This window comes from Canis lupus, chromosome 19 (genome assembly GCF_003254725.2).
Source record: "Canis lupus dingo isolate Sandy chromosome 19, ASM325472v2, whole genome shotgun sequence".
Taxonomy (NCBI): Eukaryota; Metazoa; Chordata; class Mammalia; order Carnivora; family Canidae; genus Canis; species Canis lupus.
The window spans coordinates 40,091,229-40,110,240 of NC_064261.1; the positions used below are offsets into that span (position 1 = coordinate 40,091,229).

At 40.2% G+C, this 19,012-nt stretch overlaps 1 long non-coding RNA gene across 2 annotated transcripts in view; it reads left to right on the forward strand.

The window, feature by feature from the left end:
* Positions 1-19,012, forward strand: part of LOC125753060 (uncharacterized) — a 144,417-nt gene that overhangs the window by 74,314 nt on the left and 51,091 nt on the right. For both annotated transcript variants that reach the window (XR_007403971.1, XR_007403970.1), the window contains exon 5: positions 14,881-14,965. This is a non-coding gene — a long non-coding RNA (uncharacterized LOC125753060). The remainder of the gene's footprint in view (positions 1-14,880; positions 14,966-19,012) is intronic.

The window sequence follows — 19,012 nt, forward strand, 5'->3', positions numbered from 1 at the left end:
AAAAAGAAAAAGAAAGGAAGGAAGGAAGGAAGGAAGGAAGGAAGGAAGGAAGGAAGGAAGGAAGGAAGGAAGGAAAGGCCAATAACCCTTATGAATGTAGATGCAAAAATCCTCAACTAAATACCAGGCAACTGCATTCAACAATACATGTGTTAAAAGAATCAAACACTGTGATCAAATGGAATTTATTCCAGAGATGGTAAAGATGGTTCAATATTCACAGGTCAATCAACCTGATACACTACATCAACAAATGGAAGCATAAAAATCATATGATTATCTCAATAGATACAGAAAAAGCACTTGACAAAATTCAACATCTATTCATGATAAAAGTTCTCAATGAAGTGGGGCCAAATAAAGGTCACATATGACAAATCCACAGCTGACTTCATACTCAATGGTGAAAAACCAAGAGGTTTTCCTCTAAGATCAGGAACAAGACAAGGATGTGTCCATTCTTACATCTTTTATTCAACATAGTACTGGAAATTCCAGTCACAGGAATAAGAAAAGCAAAAGAAATGAGACATCCATATTGCTAAAGAAGAAGTAAAACTTTCACTATTTGTAGATGACATGATACTATATGTAGAAAACCCCAAAGACCCCACCAAAAACTATTAGAAGTAACAAATGAATTCAGTAAAGTTGCAGGATATAAAATTAATACCCATAAATTGGTAGCATTTTTATATGCTAGTAATAACGTAGCAGAAAGAGAAATTAAGAAATTTCTCTCACCATTTACATTTTCACCAAAAGTAATAAAATACCTAGGAATAAACTTAACCAAAGAATTGAAAGACCTGTACTCTGAAAACTAAAAAATACTGATGAAAGAAATTGAAGAAAACACAAATGGAAAGATATTCTATGCTCATGGATTGAAAGAATTATAATTGTTAAAATGTCCATATTACCCAAAGAAACCTACAGATTCAGTGCAATCCCTATCAAAATACCAACAGCATTTTTCACAAAAGTAGAGCAAATCGACCTAAAATTCCTGTGGAACCACAAAACACCCTGAATAGCCAAGGTAATCTTGAAAAAGAAAAACAAAGTTGGAGGTATCACAATTCTGGATTTCAAGATATACTGCAAAGTTATAGTAATGAAAACAGTATGGTACTAACACAAAAATAGACACATAGATCAATGGGACAGAATAGAGAGCATAGAAATAAACCCGAGATTATAGCATCCATAATCTATGACAAAGGAAACAAGAAAATACAATGGGGAAAAGACAGTGTCTTCAATAAATTGTGCTGGGAAAACCAGACAAATGCATGTAAAAGAATGAAACTGACCACTTTCTTACATTATACACAAAAATTAGTTAAAAATGGATTAAAGATCTAAATGTGAGGCCTGAAACCATAAAAATCTAGAAGAGAATACAGGCAGTAATTTTTCTGACATTGACCATAGCAGCATTTTTCTAGATATATTTTCTGAGGCAAGAGAAACAAAAGCAAAAATAAACTATTGGGACTACATCAAAATAAAAAGGTTTTGTACAGTAAGTGAAAATATCAATAAAATGAAAAGGCAACCTACTGACTAGGAGAAGATATTTGGAAATGATAATAAGGGATTAGTATCCAAAATATGTAAAGAATTTATGCAACTCAACACCAAAAATGTCTGACTAAAAATGGGCGGAGGACCTGAATGAACATTTTTCTAGAGAAGACCTATATGTGGCCAACAGACACATGAAAATGCTCGACATCACTAATCATCAAAGAAATGCAAATCAGGACCACAATGAGCTATCAGCTTACACTTTCAGAGTGGCTAAAATAAAAAATACAAGAAATAAGTGTTGGACAGAATGTGGGAAAAAAGAACACTTGTACACTGTTGGTAGGAATGTAAATTGGTGCAGCCACTGTGGAAAACAGTATGGAGGGTCCTCAAAAAATTAAAAACAGAAACACCATATGATCCAATAATTCCACTATTGGATATTTACTCAAAGAAAATGAAAACACTAATTTACAAAGGTATATACACCCCTATGTTTATTACGTCATTATTTATAATGGCCATGATATGGAAGTAACCTAAGTGTCCGTCGATAGACAAATGTGTGTGTGTGTGTGTGTGTGTGAGATATACGCACACCACATTATTCATATATATATGAATATATATGAATATTTTATAGCCATAACTAAGGATAAGATAGTGACATTTGAGACAACATGAATGGATCTAGAGGGTATTATGCTGAGTGAAATAAGACTGAGGAAGACAAATACCATATGATTTTGATTTTTTTTATTTTGATTTTACATGATTTCACTCATGTGAAATCTAAAAAAAAAGAATAAACAAGCAACATAAGTTCTATGAATACAGAGAACAAAGTGATGGTTGCAGGAAGAGAAGGGGGAGGATGGGCAAAATGAGTGAAGGGGAGTAGGAGATACAGGCTTTTAATTAGGGAATGAATAAATTATGGGAATAAAAGGCACAGCATAAGGAATACAGTCAATGATGCTGTAATCGTGATGTATTGGGACAGATGGCAGCTGCACTTGTGGTGAACGTAGCATAATGTATAAATTTGTTGTATCACCATGGCGTAAGCCTGAAAGGAATGTAACATTGTGTTTCAACTACAGTTGAAAACAAGAATGCAAACTGAACCTTGCAGCTGCAAATAGTTGCTCTATCTGCTCTGACTAAAAAGTCTGTGTAGGGATGGGTTAAAACACTAGCTTCACCAGAAAAGTCCCTCAAACCTGCCTTGAATATATTGGCTTGTGCAAATACTGGATATTTTTAACTGGCAGGAACAGAATTCCCACCTAAAGCAGTTTAAACAGTCAGGAAATTTAGTATTTCTCATAACAGGAGGTAGGGCAAGCCCCAGGCACAGTACCCTAACCTAATCCTTGAACCTATGGCTCTATTTCTCTGCAAGTCTTCGTGCTCCCCCTCCTTGTGCTCCCCCTCCTTACCCTCATCAGTGTGTAGGCTCAGTCCTAAAGAGGACTGCCCTCAGAGTTTCAAGAGGGCTGAATTAGCAGCCAGGACTAGTGATGTCTGTTCTGTGTGAGTGAGAGAATAATCTTTCCCTGAGTCATGGACTAAATATTCCATTTCTTTAGTCTGACTGGGTCAGACCGTGGGTCCCACCCTGAAAAAAATAGCAATTAACAAGGGGAATACTCTGTACTGATTGGCTGAAGGCAGGATACTTAAACCAATTAGTGACAAGAAGGATAGGATTGCTGTGATTGGCTGATACTAATCAGGGCTCTTTTCTGCAGTCCGGGCTGGTAGGTACGTTGCCTCCCCAGAGGACTGAGATTCTAAATATGTTAGTTAGGTCTAGGGGTGCCTGGGTGGCACAGCCGATTAAGCAGCAGACTCTTGGTTTCAGCTCAGGCCATCAGGGTGGTGAGATGGAGCCCTGTGCTGTGCTGCTTGGCTCCGTGCTCAGCGAGGGAGGCTGCTTGAGATTCTCTCCCTCGCCCTCTGCCCCTCAGCCACCTGCTCTTGCACTTGTGGGTGCTCTCTCTCTTCCTCTTAAATAAATACATCTTAAAAAAATATTTTATTTATTTATTCATGAAAGACACAGCAACAGAAAGGCAGAGACGTAGGCAGAGGGAGAAGCAGGCTCCAGGCAGGGAGCCTGATGTGGGCCTCTATCCTGAGACCGCGGATCACGCCCTGAGCCAGGGGCAGGTGCTCAACCGCTGAGCCACCCAGGCGTCCCTAAATACATTTTAAAATATGTTATGTCTAGTACAGTTTGGTCTTGATGAATCAGAATGGATACTAGGTGTGAACAACAGTAAGCCTGTCTGTTGTGTTCTGATTATCAATCCTAGATAGGTAACCACAATGTGGGTTTTCCTAGGAAGGAGGAAAGGAGAATAAATCCTGGGTAGGCAGCAGGTGACTAAGTCTGTTATGTCTCTAGCTGAGGTTAGGCTTAAAGGACAGCTAAGGTAATCCCCAACCTGTTTTCTAGTCTGACAGCTTGATATGTGGCCCCAGTGATGACGGCCCCAGGCAGTCTTTTAACATGCTGTCTTTAAATCAGTCTCTTCTAAAAGGTGACCCTAAATGTCATCTGAACCAGGCAAGTCGGACTACCTCCTATGTGGGGGACCTGACCATGAGTCAGTCAAGTCGGGTCTCTGTTTAGTGCCAGGACAAAATAGAATCGCTTGACACATAGGCAAAGTGAGTTAAGCTAGGCTCTGCCTAGAGTGATCTCCTCGCCCAACTAAAAGCTTTAAAAAAGTCCTTCATCAGGGGGTGCCTGGGTGGCTCAATCAGGTAAGCATCTGACTTTTGATTTCAGCTCAGGTCATGATCTCAGGGTTGTGAGATAAAGCCCCACATTGGCTCCATGGTCAGTGTGGAACCTGCTTAAGATTCTCACTCCCCCTCTGCCACCACCCCCCATGCTCTCTCTATAAAAAGTCCTTCATCAGTCTTTGGTTTACTCTATCCTTAAAATTCCTGTGGAGCCTAGGCAGGTTAAATCAGCTACAGGTCTGATTATGGAAGATTTTGAGAGGTATATGGTTATATCATTTTCAAGTATGGACAGTAAGTAGATTAGATTGTAAGAAATGTGTTATAAAGCCATATATATATATAGCTTTTAAAATTTAATATATATAAATGTATTGTTTATAGTGAGCTTATCAATTATTTGTATTTAATTATTTGCTTTGAAAGTACTTATGGTGGCTTGACACCAGTGTGTTCAGCCAATTACTTTAACCTTTCCCCCAGAAATCTTGTTTGCACTATTGATTTGGACTATCAATGCAGAGTCTGAAGTAATAAGGTTTTGGCCTATTCCTGATTTTGCAAGGAAGATTGAAATCTTATGTGTTCATCAGATCGATTTTTTATTGGACACTCAAAAGGGTGTTTGGTCTTTGGGTGCTAGCTACTTGCAGAGTCAGCTGGAGAGAAGAGTTTTGGTTTTTGTAGGTTTGTTTGCTATTATTATTGTTTGTTTAAGGATAAATGTGGAGCCATATTGCTAGGATATATTAAATGGAAGTGTAGAGGGATAGTTTGCACAATCTGAATGTGAATAGTCAAATTGGTCCCGGAAAATTAGCTATATAAAGGCTGGCAGTGTAGCCAAGTTAATGGAGCATTGGCTCACAAGAGAAACTGAGTTTTGCTTTGTACTAGCTGGCTGGTGACCTTGGACAAATCACTCAACTTCTCTGAGCCTTAGTCACTATATCTAGAGTTTTACTAGGCCACCAGCAGCAAATACTTATGGCCACATGGAAGATAGAAAATACACATGAATAAAGAGGACTTGAAACAAAACAAAACAGAATATAACAATAAAACAGAAAGCCAACAAAACCCCAACTTTAACGAGAGACTGTTGGGCAATGGAAGATGGTGGGGATGGGGACAGACCACAGCCCCATCTAAAAGGTGAACCATTATTCAGCTTCAAGTTGCATGCAGGCCTCAGGTGACCAGATCTTTTGATTTTTTTCTCTTAAAGAGAAGTTGAAAAATCCAGATTTTATGCAAAATCTTTTCTTTATTTTGGATGAATGTTCTTAAATATTGGATGAAACAATAAACCTGTGTGCACCAACACTCTGTAAACAAAATGAAATTTCCCGCTGGGCTAAATTCAGCCTGGTATTGCTACTTTGCAAGGTCTAGACAAGATGAACCCAGAAATCTGTTGCAGGTATAGAATGCTTTGACTCTGTGACTTGAATTTAGAACATCTCCTCAGAGTCATACCAGCTTTGATTTGGAAGAGGTCCTAACAGGTAAGTGGGTTGCCTCTCATGCACTATCCCTTGGCAATTGTTACCTAATCTCTTTAGCTGTTCCGTAAGACAGACTGTTCTGAAAAGGGACTCTGAAGGTCTTCCCTGAATGAAGAAGAAACACCTTGTCCAGCAACTTCTCTGATTGGTTCTAATTCTGTCATCTGGAGCAACACAGCATGCAGTATCTTTGTGTCCATTCACTAACACACCAGACAGCTGTTTCCTGGACAGTCAGACTCTGAAAGGTCTTAGAGCACAGAACACGGGATGAACTAGAGATGTTTTTCTAAAAGAGAATTCAAACAGATCCTCTTCCATCATCACCGTGTGCTGTGGGTGGAACAAAGTCTGGACTGCTCATGGCGAGCCACAGTTCCTTCATCTGGGCTAAAGGGGAGGGTCCTAGGAGGTGTGGACTGGGAAGCCACAGCTAATTTGGTGGGTGGCATGAGGGTACAGGTGTGATGTGTCTTCTTCAGAGGGTCACCATTGGGAGATCTTTGTTTTCTAGGATGGGTCATCCTGGGGGTGTCATTTTATCCCAGAAGGGTAGTAATGTACTTGTTTCCATTTCTTACCTCATTATAACCTTAGGACACTTTCTCCCCATCCAGGACTGACCTGGAATCACTTTATCCCATGTAGTCCCTTGCCAGGCTTTTTAATAGAGAGCACAGATGGGGCTTTTGCTCCCTCCCACAGATGGAGGGAGATGGGGAAGTTGCTGTTGTTTGCCCGTGTATGTGTAGTTCAGGAGGTGCGTGGAGCAAGAGGTGAATGCCTGGATGTGGGTCAGTCCTGAAGAGAAGCAGAGGGGCTCAGCTACAGTTCAGAACTGTTCTAGCGTGTGTGTGTGTGTGTGTGTGTGTGTGTGTGTGAGTGTGTGTGTGAGAGAGAGAGAAAGAGAGAAAGAGAGAGTGAAATACTTCTTCCTAAATGTGACTGTGCATTATAGTAGAGTCTTCATGACATATTGTGCGAATAATCCTTCACATGCTCTGTGATTTGACCCATAAGGCCAGAACAGGGAAATTAACTAGGTGTAATAAATAATAAAGAATCTGGTGAATATTTAGGGTCTGGTAATGATGATAAATCAGGTTTGAAATGTTCCTTGAGGTGATTGTGAGATTCTGAGAAATGAATCCAGAAAGATTGATTAGAACCTATTGCTGTTCAGAAAATCTACTGCAAAAAACACAGGGAGGTATTGCGAGGCTAATAGAAAAGGCGAATACAATCCACCTTGGCCTCTAAAAAGCAAATGAGTGTAATCAACAAATGTCATTGCTTTTATGGGCAAATGCATAGAAGAGCAAGAGAATCCCTAAAGCACCTGGGGAAAGTGTTGATTTGATCAGTGAAAGCAAAGAATGAACACATTTGGCTTTCTCTATGGTCCTTACTTCCTTTGAAGCTTTATTGATTCATTTATTTGTATATTTGGCTATTTATCTGTGCAATTTAATGAAAGGCCTCTATTGAAGAAATAAAGCTCTATGTTTTTAAGAGTTTGTGCTGCCAAAATTTGTTCTTTTTAGGGTCACATACTTGTTTTTCAGCTCTTGGTGTGAAGATTCATATCTTACGGTTTGTTCAGCTGTACTAGGTGAGGGTTTATGTTGAATGCTTTAGTGATGTATTATCCCATTCTTCTAAAATCTGGCCCAACTTGTTTGGTGAACTTAGTAGTAACAAAATACCGACCCTTTTGGAAGATAACGGAGGGAAAGAGTAACCCTAATCCTGTAGTTTTTTTTTTTTTTTTTAAGTCAGACAAAACCTTAGCTGTTTAAAGGAAATGGAAGCATAAAGAAGCCATGTGGGCAAGAGTGGTAGTTAGTAGAATGAATAATTTGTGATATAGCAGGAAGAAGATGGGTTTGGGTGCAGAATTGTCTGCATGACTTTGGACAAGTTACTCAACTCCTTTGGGCCTGTTTCTGCCTGAGTAATATGGGGGGAAATATGGGAGGAACAAATTTGTATCTCTTGGAAATTAAAGTAGAAAACATGGGTCAGAGCCTATCACTGAATATGGCACATAGTGGCTCCCTTCTTCTCACTTGGTGGCCTTCTGTCTTCACATATTTATTGTTCAGTCCTTGGCACATAATGAGGACTTAAGATTTGTGGGTTCATGTACAGAGGCCGGGAGTCAGCATTCTCCAAAACCCTGGTGGCAGACAGCCTGCCTCAATGCTGCTCTCTGATCTCTTGTTTGGAATCTAGAGTAAATTATGGGAGCTTATTTGAGCATCATGCTTCAGGGAGAATGTATGGTGCCAGACACAGTCCTTACTCTCATCCCACACATATTCACACAGGCAGGGCATGCCAGGCAGACCTTTGTTAGTGCATATTCTAGGACCTTCCCTGTCTCCCCAACCCTGCTCCCTGGGATGAAGAGAGGTAGGTGATGGTGGTATACCAGGTTCCAAATTAAAGACTAGAGTTTGAAGAAGTTTGTCTTTCCTCCTTCATTTCATAATGTGAAGTATGAATAGAAATGTTGATGCTGTGTAAATAAATTATTTGATTAAACAGGACATCAGTATGGTCAATGGTTAGACTTGGCAAGAAACTCGAGGCAAGCTGGTAATGGTTTTCCTAATTTACTTGAGGATGAATAATGCAGGAAGCTCATCACACTCATCCACAGATAGATTTGAAAGAATTTGATCCCCAAAACTAGAGAAGTGGTTGAGAAGGAAAAATACTGCCATGAAGCTGGTTTTACTGCTAGAGAAATCTGGAGCTGCAAAAAGCCATGTTAAAATCACATCACAGATCTGTCTTTAGCCAGAAGCGGAAATTAAAAGTTAAAGAGAAATGTCTCTCTCAGACCTGGTTTTATTACTCCACTTCCATACTGGGTGGTCTGTTTAAAGATTGGCCCATTAAAGCTATTGTGCATTAACAAGGCTTTCCCCCAATGGGCCATCCCAGTTGTGTGACTCCACTGTTTGACAGGAAGTGAGTTATCATGAGAAGAAGGCCCATGGGTGAACAGTGGTATGTCACTGCAAGGGTTTCTAAAAATATGCATGCTGTCTTCAATTGGCTGCAAATTATGGCTAATTGAGGGCACTGGGGGCATTTTATGACAGATGAATATGCAGTTAAGATGCCCTGCTGTCCCTGAGAGGAGATGAAATGTTCAACTATCTTTGGAATATGAATCACTGTGTCAGACCTTTGGGATATTTCTAGTGGCTGCTACTCTGAGGGAAAAAGGATGAGACTATGATTACCCATTACTATTGGCTTAGTTTCATTGATTAGATTAGCACTGTCCTGATGGGAGACCACTATAGTATAGACCCTTCTCCCTCTAATCCATCCTTCTTACCCTCCTACAAATATGTTAGGCAAAGTTCTAGGTTCCCGAAGATACATCGGTGAGCACCATAGAAAAAGTCCCTGACCTTATGTACAGTGCTTATGTTCCTTTCTCTCTCTCTCTCTCCCTCCCTCTCTCTCTCTGTGTGTGTGTGTGTGTGTGTGTGTATGTAGAGGGAGACAAACACTAAAACAAATATATGTTTTTTTATATACACATAATTATACCCATCAGTCTTTTTGTCATTTAAAATCTGATCTTGTGATCAATTAGATATTAAAAACCAAGTAGAGACATTTAGGACCTGTGAAATCTTTCCAGATACTCCCTACTACCTCAAAGAATAGCAAAAGGGACAAACTACAAAGTGTCTGCTTTTTGGTTTCCAGGTGTATAGTCATGGGCCACTTCTGAATTGGACAATCAGATGGAAGCCTGGGAGCAGGAGGCAGGTGTAGTGAAACTCCAAAATATTCTTGAAGAGTTAAAGGACCTCCTCTCTCCCACTCTAGGAGCCAGGCAGGTCTTTAATGTCAAGAGGAACTCTAGGGTTTGATTCAAAACAGGCTAGTACTAGAGGCCCCCTGAGGCTTAGCCTCACTTTGATTTGGATCAGTGGTTCTCCAGGTGTGGACCAGGGAGGATCCCCTACTTGCACCAGGGTCACCTGGTATGTTGGTATCTTTGCTGCATAAATAGGAATTACCTGGTGTCTTAGCTCAGGCTGCTGTGATAAAATGCCACAGTGGCTTGATGGCTTAAACAACAAATATTTATTGCTCATAGTTCTGAAGGCTGGAAGCCTAAGACCAGGGTGTCAGCATGGTTGAGTTCTGGTGAAGACTGTCTTTCAGGTCATAGACTGCTGATTTATATCCTCACATGACTGAAAAAAAGTGAGCTGTGTCTCTGGCCTCTTCTTATAGGGCCCTAATCTCATTCATGAGGTCTCTACCCTTATGACTTAATCACCTCCCAAAGGTCTCACCTCCAAAGGTCTCACCTATCACATTGGGAATTATACTTCAACATATGAATGGGGAGGGTACACAAACATTCATTCTGTAATCCCCCCCCCCCCCCCGTTGGTGTGTAACAAATTACTACAAATCTAGAAGCTTAAAACAACCTACATTGTTATCTCACAGTCCCAGAGGTCAGGGACCTGGGCAAGGCTCACCCGGATTATGTCCTCTTATGAGGCTACAAATGAAGTGTTGTCTGCCCAGGTTGTGGAAGAGCCCACCTGTGGAAGAATGTTGCCACCCAGGTTGCTGGCAGGATTCACATCCTTGTGGTTGTCAGACTGAAGGTTATGCCTTTTGGCTGGCAGAGGCTGGAGGCTGCTTCAGCTCCTAGTGGCTGCCTACAGTTCTTGGCCCACTTGGGTTTTTCCAACATGGCCACTTATTTGATCAAACCAGCAAGAAATTTCTAGAGTGAGTCTTCTGGCAAGATGGAGTCTTCTATAACAATCTAATCATAGAGGTGATTCCATCACTTAACATATTTCATTGGTTGAGAAGAAAGTCATGGGTCCCACACATACTCATGAGGAAGAGATTACACAGAAGCATGAGCCAGAAGGATGGCGTGGCTGGGGGGAGCCAAACCTGGTTTACCTGTTAGAAACAAAATAAATAAAATAATAATATAAATAAATAAAATCTTAAAAAAAAAAAAAGACCGAAGGATTGTATGAATGTCAGTATCCTGGTTGCTATAGTATAGTATAGTTTTGCAAAATGTTACCATTGGTTACAACTGCATGTGACTCTGATTTTCTGAACTAAAATTTTAATTAATCAATAAAATAGAGCCTGGATTTCACCTTTCTTTTTTTTTTTTTTTTTTTGGATTTCACCTTTCACACCTCATCTTTGCTGTCCTCAGTCATCTGGAGTAGATCTTTATTAAAGGACCTTTCTTTTTTCTTACCCCCAAGCTGTCTGAGGAGGAGGTCTTAACTTTGGTTAAGTCACTCCCCTCTTTTTACAGAAAGTGTTCTCCTCAGCTGACTGGCATTGTTGGGTGAGAGTTTTGGACATGGAAAATCCAGCAAGTTGAGATATGGAGTGTCTTGGGAGGTCAGGGAAACATAGCTTCCACTTATCTCAGGGTCACAACCTGTAGCTGCAGTAAATCAAGAGCAAAAGCAAGACTCCAAAGGCATACCCCTGGATAGCTTCCTCTTGCTCCCCACTGAAAAAACTAATATGCTGCACCAAAGAATGGTAGATAGATTTACTTCTCTTGTGACATCATTGCACCATGTGGTTCTGACGTTAGTAGCATAATTATTAGATCAAGAAATCAAAAAGCAGCAGCACTCTGTCCTGTTCATCTCTAGCACAAGGGTTTACAGTAAGCATTTGTTGAATGAATGAGTGAGTGAATGAATGAATGAATTCTGAGGCTGACTTTATTACTACTCAGTTCCACTTGGGGGAGGAGGTGTCAGAAGCAGTGGCTCTCTAAAAGAAATGATACTTGTCAGGATCCATTTCTCAAGGCTGGAATCAGTGTCAACATAATATTGTTTTATTTTATTCCCACTGATTTGCATTGTAGGTGTTTGCTCAGGGTGAACAATTACCTTTTTTTTTTAAAGCTCTATCTATCTATCTATCTATCTATCTATCTATCTATCTATCTATCTATCATCTATCTTTCAGAGGGAGAGACCTAGCGCACAGGGGGAAGGGCAGAGGTAGAAAGAGAGACTCCTCCCCGTTGACTGCAGAGCCTGACGCTGAAACCACGACCTGAGCCAAAACCAAGAGCCACCCAGGCACCCCCTGGTTGAGCAATTCTTTTTCTTTTGGTTGAGCAATTCTAAACAAAAGTTAAGAGTGTTTAAAAGTATTGAGCTAGATGCTTGATGAGGAAAGCAAATTTAACCTTTTGGATCATGGCAAGTTGTTACTTCTGGATTTTTAATATTAGGAAAAGCATCCTTTTAACAAAATTTGAGTTTAGGATTGGAGCAGGAGCCCTTGCTTAGCTGGCAGCCTTACCATTCCTTTCAGGTCCGTGATGCTCCCTACCACTCTGCTGAGCTATCTTCCCAGGGAGGTGACTCATGCAAGATGTTTTGCAAATTCTTTCTGATTGATGGATTGAAGCTACACGTCATCTTCTCAGCATCTCAATAAAGCCAATTCTGCTTAGAACAAATCACTTTATTCCTTCAAGAGTTCCACTTTATGAGTTTTTGAATGCAATGTCTTCACTGAGAGAAGCATATCTGCAGAAGTATTAAGTGGTCTACTGTATAGATAAAGGAGGGTTGTGTTTGGGCCCCAAAGGAGTATACATTCCAAACATGAGTTTGAGTCACTGGCTCATTTAGCCTGGTATCTAATGGGTGATCAACCAGCCTAACCAGGTAGTTGTACTGGGTAAATTTCTCACCTCAGCACAATAGGCCAATAGGTCTTCTTATCTTGATGACTGATGGTCCTGTGGGCTGACTGCTCTTGGGGGACAAACCCCTAGCTTGTGCCCTGTGAGGGGAATTCATATGGACATGGCATTTAATAGAGAGTATTCTTTTTTAAAAAGAGATTATTATTTTATTTATTTATGAGAGACACAGAGAAGGGCAGAGACATAGGAAGAGGGAGAAGTAGGCTCCTCTTAGGGAGCCCGATGACAGACTCAATCCCCAGACCCGGGATTAGGCCCTGAGCCAAAGGCTCAACTACTGAGCCACCCAGGCATCCCTAATAGAGTATTCTTGATGTTCTTGTGGGATGTGATGATGATAGAGCCTAGGTGAAGTGTTAGGAACCAAAGTTCCAGACACCCACTGTGGGAAGTTGCTTGACTCTGGATCCCAGGGAGATCAGGGGAGGGACTGGGGCCAGCCTTAAGTTGTGTATCTGTAAGGAAACATTATCTACTGAATCAACACTGTGTCTTACATTATACATCTATAAGTCATATAAATCCTGGTGTCTAGGGTAATCAGAATAGGAATTTAAGGCTTTTGAAGTCTCTTTTGAAAATGGCAAAGGGTGGAGGGTGGAATGGGGAACAAATCCAGCCAGAAAATATAATCTTGCTCTTTGCTCTCTGTAAACTCCCACAGACTTTTCCTGATACTTAGCGGAAACCGCTTCTTCCTTCACTAGTCTTCACTAGTCTTTCTTGGTCAGCTCTTTATTGTGTACGCTCTCTAGGTTGTTTGGGCTGAGTCATATGCAAACCCTCCCCCCGCCCGCCCCCCCCCCCGCCGCATCCTCCCATATGCCCTCTTAGTTAATTACTGGTGATCTGATCTCCAGAGAAGAGCACAGGGCTGGACCTGCACCTTTAAATACTTCCTTTCTCCAGTAGGGCATGGTTTAGGGTGTAAGACAGAAAGGGGAAAGACTGCAACTTCTATACTTTAAAGTGTTTTGTTTTATTTCTATGGCACATGACTTTGCTAAATCTCAAGTGTGTTTAGAGTACTGTTATGATAAAAATAACAGAAATCTGTTTAGGGGGTCACTGAATTCACAGAAGCTTTTCATCATTTATATTTTCCTGATCAGTAGGATTAAAATTTCAACTACTATCAAGTAGGGGAGCTGTGAAATGTTTAGATATTAAAATAAGGTTCTTCTCAAAAGAGAGAAATCTATAGGTTGAAAATGCCACTTTTTTTTTTTTGATAACTGTCTCAAGTTTTCATGGTTTAAAAAGTGTTTTGAAATTTAGTTTTTTTCTGATTTAGCTTAACCAATAAGAGGGTAAATGATCTCACTCAGCAGTATACTTATAACATGAACAGATTGATTAACTTAAATAAAATCCCTAATGGAATAGTTTCTTTAAGCAATAATTATCTTAGTTACCACAAGCACTAGGTGAAAGGTCACGGGGAGACTTTTTAGGGAGATCAGGTTGGCATGTCCTGCACTCATTGATTATCACAACAAGTGGGGAAAAAGAAACCCCCCAAACCAGACATTCTACACCTCCTGAGGTGATGCAGTAGGAACTCACAGTATTATCTATGGCATCTTGTTGCTAGAAATATCGAACCTAGATGTCTCTAGATCCAACTACTAGTTTCTAGAAAATGCAGCAGAAAGGAAACATGCTGGATGAAAACCAGTGATGCATTCAGTCACTGGACAAATGACTAATTTTCTTCAACAAATAAATGATATGGAGAAGAAAGGGAGAAACAGCTGTTTTGGATTGAAAGAGACTTAAGAAACTAACAAATGCTATTTGTGGACTTTGTTTGGCTATTGATTTGAACAAATTGGCTATAAAAATACATTTTTGAAACCAGGGAAAAATAAGGCAGGTTATTAGGTGATAATAAGAAATTCTTATTAATTTTGTTGGATGAGATAATGGCACTGTGGTGATGTTAAAAAGAAAAATGTCTCAGTCACTTCGAGATACATGCTGAGGTATTTATGGGCAAAATGGTAGGACATCTGGGATTGGCTTTGAAATGTAATAAGAAAAAAGGCAGGGGGCAGAGATAAAATCAAAATGGCAGACTTGTTGGTAATTACTGAAGCTGGGGCTAGGTACTTGGCATTCATATTCTTCTCTTTCTACTTTATATATTTGAAAAATTTCCATAATCAATGGTGAAAGTATAATTGAAACACATTCTAGTTTCTGTTTTTGTTTGAAGGCCTTAGAGACATGCAGCTGAAGACATAAATCATGGAATTGGCCATGCCTCTTGTTGATACTTCCATTTTTCTTTTTTTCTCACAGATATATTTTGTGTGTCTTTGGGATTAGGAAGTAGGAGTGCTGCCATCGGGCTCTCTTAGTTGAGAACAAGGATCCAGAGGAGGTGGTAAGTGCTAATCAGCTGGGGGAAATATGGGAGGGGCGGTGCTAATTTAACTGCCTGAGGGCTTTTGAGTGCTATGTTCTGAATGTTTGTATCCCCTCAAAATTCACGTGGGAAATTCCAACACCCAACATGATGATGTTAGAAGGTGGGGTGGTGATTCAGGAGGCGATTAGGTGAAGAGGGTGGAGCCCTGACAGATGTGATGAGTACTCTTAATAAGAAAGACCCCATGTCACTTCCGAGCCCCTTTTGCCATACAAATATATGATGGGAAGTCTGTGACCCAGAAAAGAGCCCTCATATCACCATGCTGGGTAGTCTGATCTCAGGCTTTCAGGCTCCAGAACTTTGGGAAATAAATATTTGTTCTTCATAAGCTACTCAGTCTGCAGTTGTTTGTTATAGCAGCTGGTACAGACCAATGAACTGGGCCATGTTTATTTCCAATGTGTTTCCTTTTTCTGCTTAGCTTGAAGCCACAGACTATGTCTTAGCTCTTGAGCTATCCTCAGTGCCTGCCAGTATGTCTGGGCAAAAGTTGGACACTTTGTAAATGTTCACTTGCAGAGTAATTAAATTTCCACTAGTTGGCACCAACTTTTTCTATGAGTGACCTGGTTAAGGCTTTAACAAATCACCAATGCAATAAGAAAGTTAATCTAAACAAATCCTTAGTCTTGAAGAGAAAATAGCCACTATAATAGGTGTCAGGAACATTATGCCAAATCAATACAGATCATCTTCATTATAGGTAGGCACTGGGCAGGTTTGGAGACGGAGTCACTGTACCTGCTTCTCAGCCTCATGAATTCTCATTATCATCTCCCTGGCAATAACAAACAAGTATAAAGCTAAGAACTAGTTTCTTAGGGAGAGTATTACAGGTGTGGAGGCACAGATTACTTGCAAATGAGGAGACAAAAGGGGCTTCAATAAAATTGCTTCCTATCAAGTGTAATAAACATGTACAATAAGTTATTATTAAGGATCTTTGAGGCAGGCCACATTAATGAGGTACTGAGACAACTAAATGAGATTTTAAGTAAAAAAAAAAATCCCACAAAACCAAGAAGGCTAGAATAAAGATGAATGTAAAGAAGAGAGGAAAATGGAAAATGAAGGAAACAAAGAGGAGCAGATATGATGAAAATTGCCCTGCCATCCTGTTGGCAAGAGTGAAAGCAAATCTAATGACTTTCTCTGCTTTCGGTTTTAAAAATAAGACACATTTCTCAGATATGAAATGTGGTCCATTATCTGCCAATGCTGTTCTGAGTTGTCTTCAGGCAGCAAATATATGCCATAAAATAAACTTTAAACTCTCCACCCCCTCCTTTTTAGGAGTGGCACAACTCTAGCTGTTTGGAAAATTGGTTTTTGATGACAGTTTTTCTGCCCTTGCTAGAGAAATTCATTGATGAGTGTGATGTGTGTATGTGTGTGTGTGTGTGTGTGTGTGTGTGTGTGTTTGCTGTGGTTCATGGATTTTATGATGAACACCTTTTTTACATTTTAACATCTCTGGAACCCACATGTGTGTGACAGGGTTTAACTGGCAGGATTTTTTTTTTCCTTTAGTGCTGGTTTTCAAAGTAATGTTTCTTATTATAATTAGCCACATCTTAGGTTGTAAATTTGATTTATTTAGAGGTGAGGTGGGGGTGGAGAAGGAAGAAGAAAACAGAAGTGGAAGAAAATTTGATGCCATGTATAATGGCATAATTCAGAAAAACTTTTTTCTTTAATTCTTATTATTTGTATGACCATTTGGGAATAAAAATGACATTTACTTGTATTCTTTGAATGAATCCATGAAAACTATTAAACTCTTCCTTCTGAATTCTCCTTCCCTTTTTCCCCCCTACTCCTTCTCTGCTTCTCATATACTTGAGACTTTGGCTTAGTGCAAAGTTGCACACTTGCAACTTCCCAAAAGGTGCACATGACTTAGATTAACTATTGATTGGAGAAGAATCAGTCATGACAAGACCTGAGAATAGCACCAGAGCCATACCGTAGTGTGGGACACAGAGGTTTTTTGATATTTCAGAGAATTCCACTTCTGCTAAGTCCAAACACATTGACGTGTGCCCAAGCTGTACTTCTGCTTCTCTTTCGCATTTTGGGTGTTCTGGGCACAAGCTCATGCTCAATGCCAAGCAATTGCAAGCTTCAGCTCTGCAACTGTGAAATAAAAGAGCCTTGGTTTTCTCCTACTGGGAGGAATGCTTTTAACCCTTCAGAGCAATTCCTTTTGTTCCTTTCTGTAGCTACAGGTCTTTGGGACTCCCACTTAGAGGTGAAGACATTAACTATGATGGGCTCAGTTGGCATGTGTGTCATCTCACACACAGAGAGAGGCAGTGAAGCTGGAAACCCAGTCAGTTCTTAGTACTTTCAGGTCAGAAGTCTTAAATGTTGTTTTCACGAAGGATCAGGAATCTCTTAAACTCATTTTAATTTTGTGATACAGCTGAACTCAGATGAATGTGGGATAGCCTGCTGTGCTGGTGGGTTCAGCAAGATGATACCACTGAAAGTTATGAGGGAGAGAGCAAAGATGTCCCTCTAGATACTGGCTGCTGACAATTAGGCGATGAGTTTGGATAGTAGATAATAGAAAGCTGGAGTATACAGTCTCTGGCCATATCTATCACTCTGACAATGGACAAAAACTTAGTGAAAAATATTCATCAAGGCCATTGAACCAAATTAGTATAGGCAAGGTTTAAGAGTTCTGGCCATACACTTATTGCAGACAGTAGAAATTTGGTGATGTTCACTCATGCCCTATGGAAGTGTTCTTTTATGCATCCAGTCTCATCAGACCTAATCATTCTTTGCCAGAAACCAAACAAAATGTCACCTCTCTTTTGGAAAGATTTCATCATTGACAGAAACATAATTTCACTTATCCAGCAAGAGAAATGTTGACACTGACAAGAAGATAGTACCTTTTACCTTCAAAACTGTTTTATAGGAAACAATTTAAGTTAAAATAGCTTTTTCCTTTTTTTCTTCAATTTTATCAGGAGTGATTACTCCCTGCTGCTGCTGTGCCACGTCAGCCCACATCTAATAATTGCCCAAGATGGATCTTATCAGTTTCTGATTTAAAATAAAGGTTAAATATCTGGAGGACAGGTTCTGGGGTTGGAGCCTCTAAGGGGACCTTGGGTAAGGTTTACTGTCCTGGTAGGTTAACCTCGTAGGTGTAAGGAAGTAGAGGGGACATGAAAGCTCAATGCTGTGAGAGCTCCAGTGCTGGGGCTGCTTCTGAGCATCACCGCTATGTTGAACAAAGTCCCTGCAGGTAAAAGAGCTGTCCCAGGTCCTTAAGCAAAGACCTTATGGAAATAGGGGTAAGGAGTAAGTTAGGCAGGAGAGAACTAAGGAGAGTGATTAAGGGAGTTGGCTATGTGTCTATGTTCCCAACTAGATGTGGATATCTTTGTGGTTAGAAGTATGCCTTGGGCATCAGACTGCCTACCTTTAAAATCCTGCTTCTCCCCCTTCCTAGCTCTGTGACCTTTGGTGAGCCATTCTTTCTGAGCCTTAGTTCTCTCATCTGTAAAATGAGAATAATAATGATTCCTACCCCATCAGAGGCTTTGGTGATAATACATGTAAATCATTTAGCTTAGTTCCTGTCAGGTAGTAAGTGCTCAATAAATGTTACGCTAGCTTTTTATTCCTTCATCAATCATATTTCTCTTTCTTATCAGGCTTGAACTCTTCTGGGATGAGAATTGTATCTTATTCATCATTTTACTTTTGAATTTTCTTTCACCTCAGTGGCCTTAGAATGGACCTAAATGTGGTTTTGCCTTGCTTCCATGACATCCTCCTCCCCTTCTATGACATAGTTCTCTTTAGACCTCTCACTGGCTGCTCCTCAGTTTTCCAAATCCAGGTCTCTAAACATCAGCTTTTTGCTTGGGCTTCTCTCTCTTTATTCTCTCTCTCAACTCCAGAAATGATGTTCCCTGAGCTGATCTCTCTTCTGAGTTCTGGACTCACATAGCTGGATTTTTACTAGACATCTCC